General features: G+C 47.6%; 1 pseudogene; it reads right to left on the bottom strand.

Moving 5' to 3' along the window:
- Positions 1 to 1,957: 1,957 nt before the first annotated feature.
- LOC113566867 lies at positions 1,958 to 2,991 on the bottom strand (annotated as a pseudogene).
- Positions 2,992 to 8,772: the final 5,781 nt, after the last annotated feature.

Below are 8,772 nucleotides of genomic sequence, written 5' to 3'. Positions count from 1 at the left end.
ATGTAAACAGAGTCAAGACTACCTGTGCAAAGGGGGCCAAGGGAGGCGCCGGCTCATCTTGGGATCCGATTGCCGAAGCGATTGCATAAGACTCGGCCCGGAAGTGGACATACTCGTGTGCAGCCCTTTCGCCCGTCTATGGATATTCCCATTTGTGATTACACTCTGTAGCGCCACAGCAGCTCTTATGGTCTTTGAGCACTAGGCGCTGAAGGGGACGGACAGACGGACGGACGGACGGACAGACAGACAGGGCTCAATCGACTCGGCTATTGATGCTGATCAAGAATATATATACTTTATGGGGTCTGAAACGATTCCTTCTGGACGTTACACACATCCACTTTCACCACAAATCTAATATACCCCAATACTCATTTTGAGTATCGGGTATAAAAATTGCAAACAGAGATGCAAAAAAAACAAAACAGGGAGAAAATCCCTACTGCAGTCATCGACTGCGATACAAACTCTTGCGCTTACGTATAATTACGTATAAAATATGTTCTATGTACATAAATAATCAACCAATTTCTTTTCGGTTTTATTTGCCGATCGTTTTCTCACATGATAATTATAGTACAAGAACAAAGAATACAATAAGTATAGACAATTGAAGAGATTACTTGGAAGAGTAAAATTTTTTATTAGTTGAATTTATGAGTAAAGCGCTTGTCGAATAGTTATTTGTAAGAGCTAATATCTCAAGTGGCTTCAAAGTCTTAACTTAATAGCAAACTTAAACATGTCTGGTCGGCGAAAAGTCATTGAATACAAGAAAACTATACTGGATCTAAATATGGGAAAGACAAAACACGACTATTAGCATCTTACATTTAACTATTCTGAAACAGTCGTTGTGGCTTCTTCCTTAGGCTCTTCAGGTTCATCCAGATTCCTTCCGTCATTCAACTGATCCTGCTGGACATCTACTGACGACTGCTTTTGTTCGCTTGGAGCTCGTGGCTGCTGGGTTCGTAGAAGACTATCGAGTCCGCCAAAAGGAGCCTCAATGATAAATAAAGTACATACGACATCAAAATAGTGATCCCAATGACAGACCAGAAATTAAGCATCTGCAAAGCATAAAATATTATATATTTGTTATAATCCACTAGTTTCTATCAACTATCCAGAACAACACTTACAAAGTTGTAGTTTCAAAAATATGTATTGGTCCGTAGAATTCTGCTGTTTACTTCCAGAGTGAACATATGCCAGATGTACACGGAATAGGAGAGTCTCGAGAGAGGCTGCCACAATGGCGAGGATAGGAAACTGTCTGCCAGGCCGCCATGGCCCTGCATTTTATTTATTTATTTATTAAATTAACAAATTATCTGTTAATAATGGTACTTAGTTACTAAAGGCGGAAAAAGATAAGTTAAAAGTTAGCTAAATTTAAGTGATTATAAATATTGCATGCAATTAGTTATAGAGACAGTTCAGGGGGATAGGGTTTGACAGAGGGAGTTATAATTATGGCATAAAACCCTAAAAGGTTCATGATCAGCATAACTAGACTTACATATGGGTAGACGGATAGGCCTAAAAGTACGAGTAGGTCTAGATGGAACGGCCAAGTTAATCTGACCCAAAAGAGTTTGGGAGTCAACAGTCCCGAGAAGGAGCTTGTGCACGAACATTACGCCATTGCATATTCTGCGATGCTGCAACGACGGCAGGTCAATAAGATTTAGCCTAGACCGGTAGGGTGGCAAGATTCTACCCGAGTCCCAGTTAAGGTTCCGAAGGGCAAACATTAAAAATTGCTTTTACACGGATTCAATAACAGCCTGCTGCTCTTTATACTGGGGGCTCCACACACAAGAATAATACTCCAATATAGGACGTACTAACGAGATGTACAGTTGTTTCGTAACGTACGGGTCGTCAAACTCCTTGGACCAACGCTTGATGAACGCTAAAACACCCTTAGCTTTATTTACAGTTGCACCTATATGGGTATAGCATATCCGACTCCATGTCCAAGAACCACCCAGAACAGGGACATGCAGCGGATTCCATCAAGACAACTGATCACGTTCGGATTCGATTTGCTGTCGACAATGCGGAAGATGGCAATTGAACTTGACCGTGCCGAGCAAATCTTCACAGTCACAGCGATACTACCTGGTAGGCAAAATACGAGTTAAATCATTTTGTAAATCATTCCGTTCTCTCCGTTACTCACTCTGATCCTGGCACAGAAAGTAGTCGTTGAGCGTGCATAGACCCACGATAGTACCCATCAAGCCAAGAAGTACACTGCAATCCATAGTATGAGTCACAGAATTTGATTATGATACGGTCTAACTTACACTGTGAAAATGGTCATTCCATCGCAAGGTTTCGATTCACTTGTCTGACAGCTGGCCTCGCTGAATTTTATATTTGAGCTGCTTGAGTTCAACAAATTCTGCATTAACTGCTCCAGAAACGTATCCATATGTGCCGCAGAGCAGGAAGCCGGAAAGCAAGATGCGATCTTGATCGAAATGGATACGGCGGGTACATTTAGAAAACAGTACTTTCCATGTATGCTGTGACTACTGGTGATCTCCTCGCTGATCTTGACACACTCATCGAAGTTACCCAGATGGTAGGCATTGCCGGACAGCACTCCTGAGGGAATGGAGCCCCAAGCATCGATCACTGCTCACAAAATTCGTCAACTTCAGTTCTCATTCACTTGAATATAATTTTCATTATTTACTTACTCTTAAGGTCCCATAATTTTCCAGCAGTGAGCGCCTGCATGAACTGCGCCATGTCCGCGAAACACTACAGATCCTCCTGACTGGGTATTCGGGGGTGGAATAGATCCAAGTCCGGGAGCGATGCATTACGGAAGTGTTCGGCAAACTCGACTCCCAGCGGTCGGAGCCTTTTTAAACGCTGGTAATCTTGCAGGACATCTCCGTCTTTCAGTTGTGCGGCAATGATAAGTACCAGTCTGCAGACAAGTAGACTGCTTAAAACGTTCACCATGCTAATACTTTTTCGATTGAAGGCATTGCACCTTTTGACTGTGATTTTATAGGAATGTTTTGAGGGAAATCTGGCGATAACATTATCAGTGTGTCAGCTCTCGAGTCAAGTATATCAGCCAAAATGCTTAATTCAGTCGAACATCACCGATAAGGAGCAATCCGTCTAAATTCTAAGTAGTCACAAGCTCATTTATTTATAATCTTTTCCCAGGTAATCGTTTTACTTATTGACTTTTGATGGATTAAATTTGGTTTTAATATGAGTGAGTAAGAAAAAAATGGATGTAGACAATTTGTTCTATAATTCTGATCATTGCGTGAAAAGATGATAGCCGGGGTGCAATTATTACCATTAGTGGTGGCAGATCCTTTCTTTGTTTCAATGTTTTTTCCAATTCCCATGACAAGTAGCAGCAAAATTGCGAAAGTTCGTGAAGAGATTTCGCCTCCCCGCAACAACGAAATTTAAAACGAGGGGGAACGTTGTGAGTTGCTGCGGACACCGCAACTCTACATTTATACCCGATACTTAGTCAGTATGGCTCTCCTCCGGCAGAGGCCGCTAATATTTAACGACACGACAAAGAGTGCGTGCGACAGAGACAGAAAATCAGTCTGAGCGTGACGTCGGGCGCTGCGTAGCCACTGCAAATTGATTTGTTCCTTTTGGCTAAAAAAATGGTCTGATCTGATCCAGATTCAGCAATCTAATAGATATGGTCATTATCTATGATTCTGCGTTTTTAGTTTTCTGGAATGTGCAATATTGTGAATGCAACAGATTTTCGTCCTTTGTGGTGGCGGAAGGGGGTGGGGCGAAATTCTGAGATATACGCTTTATAGTGAGATCTAACGGAAGTGCGGATACCAAATTTGGTACTCTAGCGATAATAGTCTCTGAGATTTGTGGATTTTCGTCCTTTGCGGGGGCGGAAGGGGTTGTGCCGAAATTGGGACACGAAACGGTCAGGGTCCGATATCACAGGAGTGTGGATACCAAATTTGGTTGCTCTGGCTCTTATAGGTTCTGAGATCCTTGAACTCATATTTTGCAATAGGCAAAACCGACCATGAAACCTGTGTGTTAGAGAGAGACAGAGCGAGAAAGAATGAAATTGTTTTATTGATTCTGGCTATAATAATTATACGATCTGGTTAAGATTTTACATTCTAGAACATATAAACATCCTCTACGATTCTGCGTTTTTGGTTTTATCGTATCTTTAAAAATGTGGATGCCACAGATTTTCGTTCTTTGTGGGGCGTTTGTGGGCGGGGCGAAGTTTTGAAATATTTTTGTGGCGTTGTGGGGTGGGGCTAGGAGAACTGAAAAGAAGGGAGAATCTGTTAGGAACACAACATCGAAGTGGGCCCTTAACTATCACTTGGAGCCGTTCAGAACTGGCTCTGGGAATCATTCAGTACAAATATCGAAAGTACAGGGAACATAAAGTAAATAAAAATACAAATACAAAACAAAGCCCATGAACGAATATTTCCTCACAGGTGCTGGAAAAAGATGAATCTAACTATTGTGAGGGAGCGTACGCTCCACCCACATTTTTTCCACCCATCATCTTGCCGGCATTTTCCCACTGGAGGGACCCGGAATTATTTCATTGGAATTAAGATTTTTGACTTTTTATACCCGATACTCAAAATGAGTATTGGGGTATACTTATTATGTTTGTGGTAAAAGTGGATGTGTGTAACGTCCAGAAGGAATCGTTTCCGACCCTTTAAAGTATATATATTCTTGATCAGCATCAATAGCCGAGTCGATGGAGCCCTGTCTGTCTGTCCGTCCGTCCGTCTGTCCGTCTGTCCGTCCCCTTCAGCGCCTAATGCTCAAAGACTATAAGAGCTAGAGCAACGATGTTTTGGATCCAGACTTCTGTGATATGTCACTGCTCCAAAAATATTTCAAAACTTTGCCCCGCCCACTTCCGCCCCCACAAAGGGCGAAAATCTGTGGCATCCACAATTTCGACGATACGAGAAAACTAAAAACGCAGAATCGTAGAAGATGACTATATCTTCTAGAGTGCAAAATCTGAACCAGATCGTATAATTATTACAGCCAGAATCACGAAAACAATTTCACTCTTTCTCGCTCTGTCTCACTCTAACACACAGGTTTCATGGTCGGTTTTGCCAATTGCAAAATATGAGTTCAAGGATCTCAGAACGTATAAAAGCCAGAGCAACCAAATTTGGTATCCACACTCCTGTGATATCGGACCTTGACCGTTTCCTGTCCAAATTTCGCCACACCCCCTTCCGCCCCCGCAAAGGACGAAAATCTGAGGCAACCACAAATCTCAGAGACTATTAAGGCTAGAGTAACCAAATTTGGTGCACACACTCCTTTAAGATGTCACTATAAAACGTATATCTCAGAATTTCGCCCCCCCCCCATCCGCCCCCACAAAGGACGAAAATCTGTTGCATCCACAATATTGCAGATTTGAGAAAACTAAAAACGCAGAATCATAGATAATGACCATATCTATTAGATTGCTGAAACTGGATCAGATCAGACCATTTTTTTAGCCAAAAGGAACAAATCAATTTGCGGTGGCTACGCAGCGCCCGACGTCACGCTCAGACTTTCTGTCTCTCTCGCACGCACTCTTTGTCGTGTCGTTAAATATTAGCGGCGTCTGCCGGAGGAGAGCCATACTGACTTAGTATCGGGTATAACCGTAGAGTTGCGGTGTCCGCAGCAACTCACAACGTTCCCCCTCGTTATTTTCTAGGTTTAAGCATTGACTGTTCAGTTTTAGGTTAAGGGGGAGGGGGGAAGGCCACGAAGGCCACTTGTTATTAATTTTTTAGTATACGTCCCGAGGGGTCTCTAAGCCCCACGTAGCTTGCTATTTTCTTAAAAGGGGGGGCGAGTCGCGATCACGGCGGACGCCACTGGCTTTCCAGAACCAAGACCCAACAACAACGACGCAGCAGCGGCCAAAGAGAGACGAGGAAAACAACGGGATCCAGCGAGCCGCCGGCATCGACGCAGCAACAGGCAGAGAGGGAAGCATCGACAAGATAACCCAACAACAACGACGCAGCAGCGGCCAAAGAGAGACGAGGAAAACAACGGGATCCAGCGAGCCGCCGGCATCGACGCAGCAACAGGCAGAGAGGGAAGCATCGACAAGATAACCCAACAACAACGACGCAGCAGCGGCCAAAGAGAGACGAGGAAAACAACGGGATCCAGCGAGCCGCCGGCATCGACGCAGCCACGGCAGAGAGGAAAGCGCTGACAAGATAAGCCAACAGCATCGACGCAGCAGCGGCCGAGGAGAAGCGCTGACAAGATAAGCCGACAGCATCCACGCAGCAGCGGCAGAAGAGGGCCGCTGAGAACAGCAATCAAATCCAGCAACGACGCCCCAGGAGTGGAAAAGAGAGGCGAAAGTCACCGGCGCAGCTACAGACGCCAAAAGAGAGGGGAAATAACGACGCTAGCCGCCCACGCCGACGCTGGATCGGCAGAGCCAGCAGAACGCCGGCTCTGAAGCTGGGAAAACGTGGAAAGGAAGTCAGTGAGATGAGAGGCAGTCGTAGGAATCGGACGCGTCGACGGGTAAAAATCTGAGTGGCGCGCGAAAAGAAAAAGAACACACGTGGCGGACTACTTCGAAATTAACGCGATCAGCAGTGCGCGAAGGATCCGGCATCGACACTACGTTTACGGAGAGGGGATCCTACACCGGCGCTGCAATCCCGGGAAAGAGGAGGCTTTCGACAAGCACAAGCGTGGGAGTAGAGGGGTAAGCGAGTCTCAAGACGTGCATGCGGGCTGCTGAGCGGTGCGATAGGTAGGGAACCAAAGAAGAATAAAGTGAAATGTAACGAATATAACGAAAACATAGCCTGGTCACCAACAATCTATACGCTAGGGAACCTGAATGCCCGGGGCCTCATCTTCTCCGCCCTTCCCCACGCCTCTTGCCCGAGTCTCCCTCTTTGGCTACACCAACGTGGTGATCCGTATTCGCTCCGGATGCCCGTCGGGGCCCCCGCGTGATTCCTTCAGTAGTTCGTAGCCCAACAGGATCCTGAGGCCGCTGTCCGGCGATTGCCTAGGCGTTCTCGGTGACAACTGTTGGCGTTCCCCCCGCATGAATCCCTCCAGTAGTTTGTGACCCCGCAGTACCCCAGTAGTTCCCAGGGTCCCGAAGGCGCTGTCCGGCGATTGCCTAAGCCCTCTCGGCGATGCCTGCCCTGTATGATAAAGACTTTCGCAGTAATGTTTAGCCTGATAGTGTCCCGTGAGTGCTATCCGGCGATTGCCTAGGTACTCTCGGCGATATGTGTCGGTATTCCCGTATTCGTAGTGATTCTTAGTTCGACAGCGTCCCGTAAGTGCTATCCGGCGACTGCCTAGGCACTCTCGGCGACGCTTGGCGATATCTCCGACCCCCCGTAGTAATTCTTAGTTCGACAGCGTCCCGTAAGTGCTATCCGGCGATTGCCTAGGCACCCTCGGCAACGCTTGTCGATGTCTCCGACCCCCGTAGCAATCCTTAGTTTGACAGTGTCCCGTGAGTGCTATCCGGCGATTGCCTAAGCCCTCCCGGCGATGCTTGCCGATATCTCCGACCCTCGTAGTAATTCTTAGTCCGACGGGCCCCCCGTGAGTGCTGTCCGGCGATAGCCTAGGTACTCGCGGTGGTATTTGTCGGTATCCCCGCATAGCAAAGACCTTCGTAGTAGTTCTTAGTTCGACAGGATCCCGGGAGCGCTATCCGGCGACTGCCTAGGCACTCTCGGCGACGCTTGGCGATATCTCCGACCCCCCGTAGTAATTCTTAGTTCGACAGCGTCCCGTAAGTGCTATCCGGCGATTGCCTAGGCACCCTCGGCAACGCTTGTCGATGTCTCCGACCCCCGTAGCAATCCTTAGTTCGACAGTGTCCCGTGAGTGCTATCCGGCGATTGCCTAGGCACCCTCGGCGATGCTTGTCGATATCTCCGACCCCCGTAGCAATTCTTAGTTCGACAGTGTCCCGTGAGTACCATCCGGCGATTGCCTAGGTGCCCTCGGCGACGCTTGTCGATACCTCCGGCCCCGTAGTAGTTCTTAGTTCGACAGGATCCCGGGAGCGCTATCCGGCGATTGCCTAAGCCCTCCCGGCGATGCTTGCCGATATCTCCGACCCTCGTAGTAATTCTTAGTCCGACGGGCCCCCCGTGAGTGCTGTCCGGCGATAGCCTAGGTACTCGCGGTGGTATTTGTCGGTATCCCCGCATAGCAAAGACCTTCGTAGTAGTTCTTAGTTCGACAGGATCCCGGGAGCGCTATCCGGCGATTGCCTAAGCCCTCCCGGCGGTGCTTGCCGATATCTCCGACCCTCGTAGTAATTCTTAGTCCGACGGGGCCCCCGTGAGTGCTGTCCGGCGATAGCCTAGGTACCCGCGGTGGTATTTGTCGGTATCCCCGCATAGCCAAGACCTTCGTAGTAATTTTTAATCCGACAAGGTCCCGTGAGTGTTATCCGGCGATAGCCTAGACACTCTCGGTGATACATGTTGGTTTCCCCGCATAGCACCGACCTTCGTAGTAGTTCTTAGTTCGACGGGATCCCGAGAGCGCTGTCCGGCGATTGCCTAAGCCCTCTCGGCGATGCCTGTCGATATCTCCGACCCTCGTAGTAATTCTTAGTCCGACCGGGCCACGTAAGTGCTGTCCGGCGATTGCCACTGCCACGCCCCGTACTGTTCCCTTTCCTCTCGGTCGCTCCCGTCTGGGGATGGCCTCCCTGTC

The sequence above is a fragment of the Drosophila persimilis genome, unplaced genomic scaffold, assembly GCF_003286085.1.
Source record: "Drosophila persimilis strain 14011-0111.01,24,50 unplaced genomic scaffold, DperRS2 tig00001129-arrow-arrow-pilon, whole genome shotgun sequence".
NCBI lineage: Eukaryota > Metazoa > Arthropoda > Insecta > Diptera > Drosophilidae > Drosophila > Drosophila persimilis.
The sequence above is the reverse complement of the archived record's forward strand: the minus strand, read 5'-3'. Positions and strand labels throughout refer to the sequence as shown.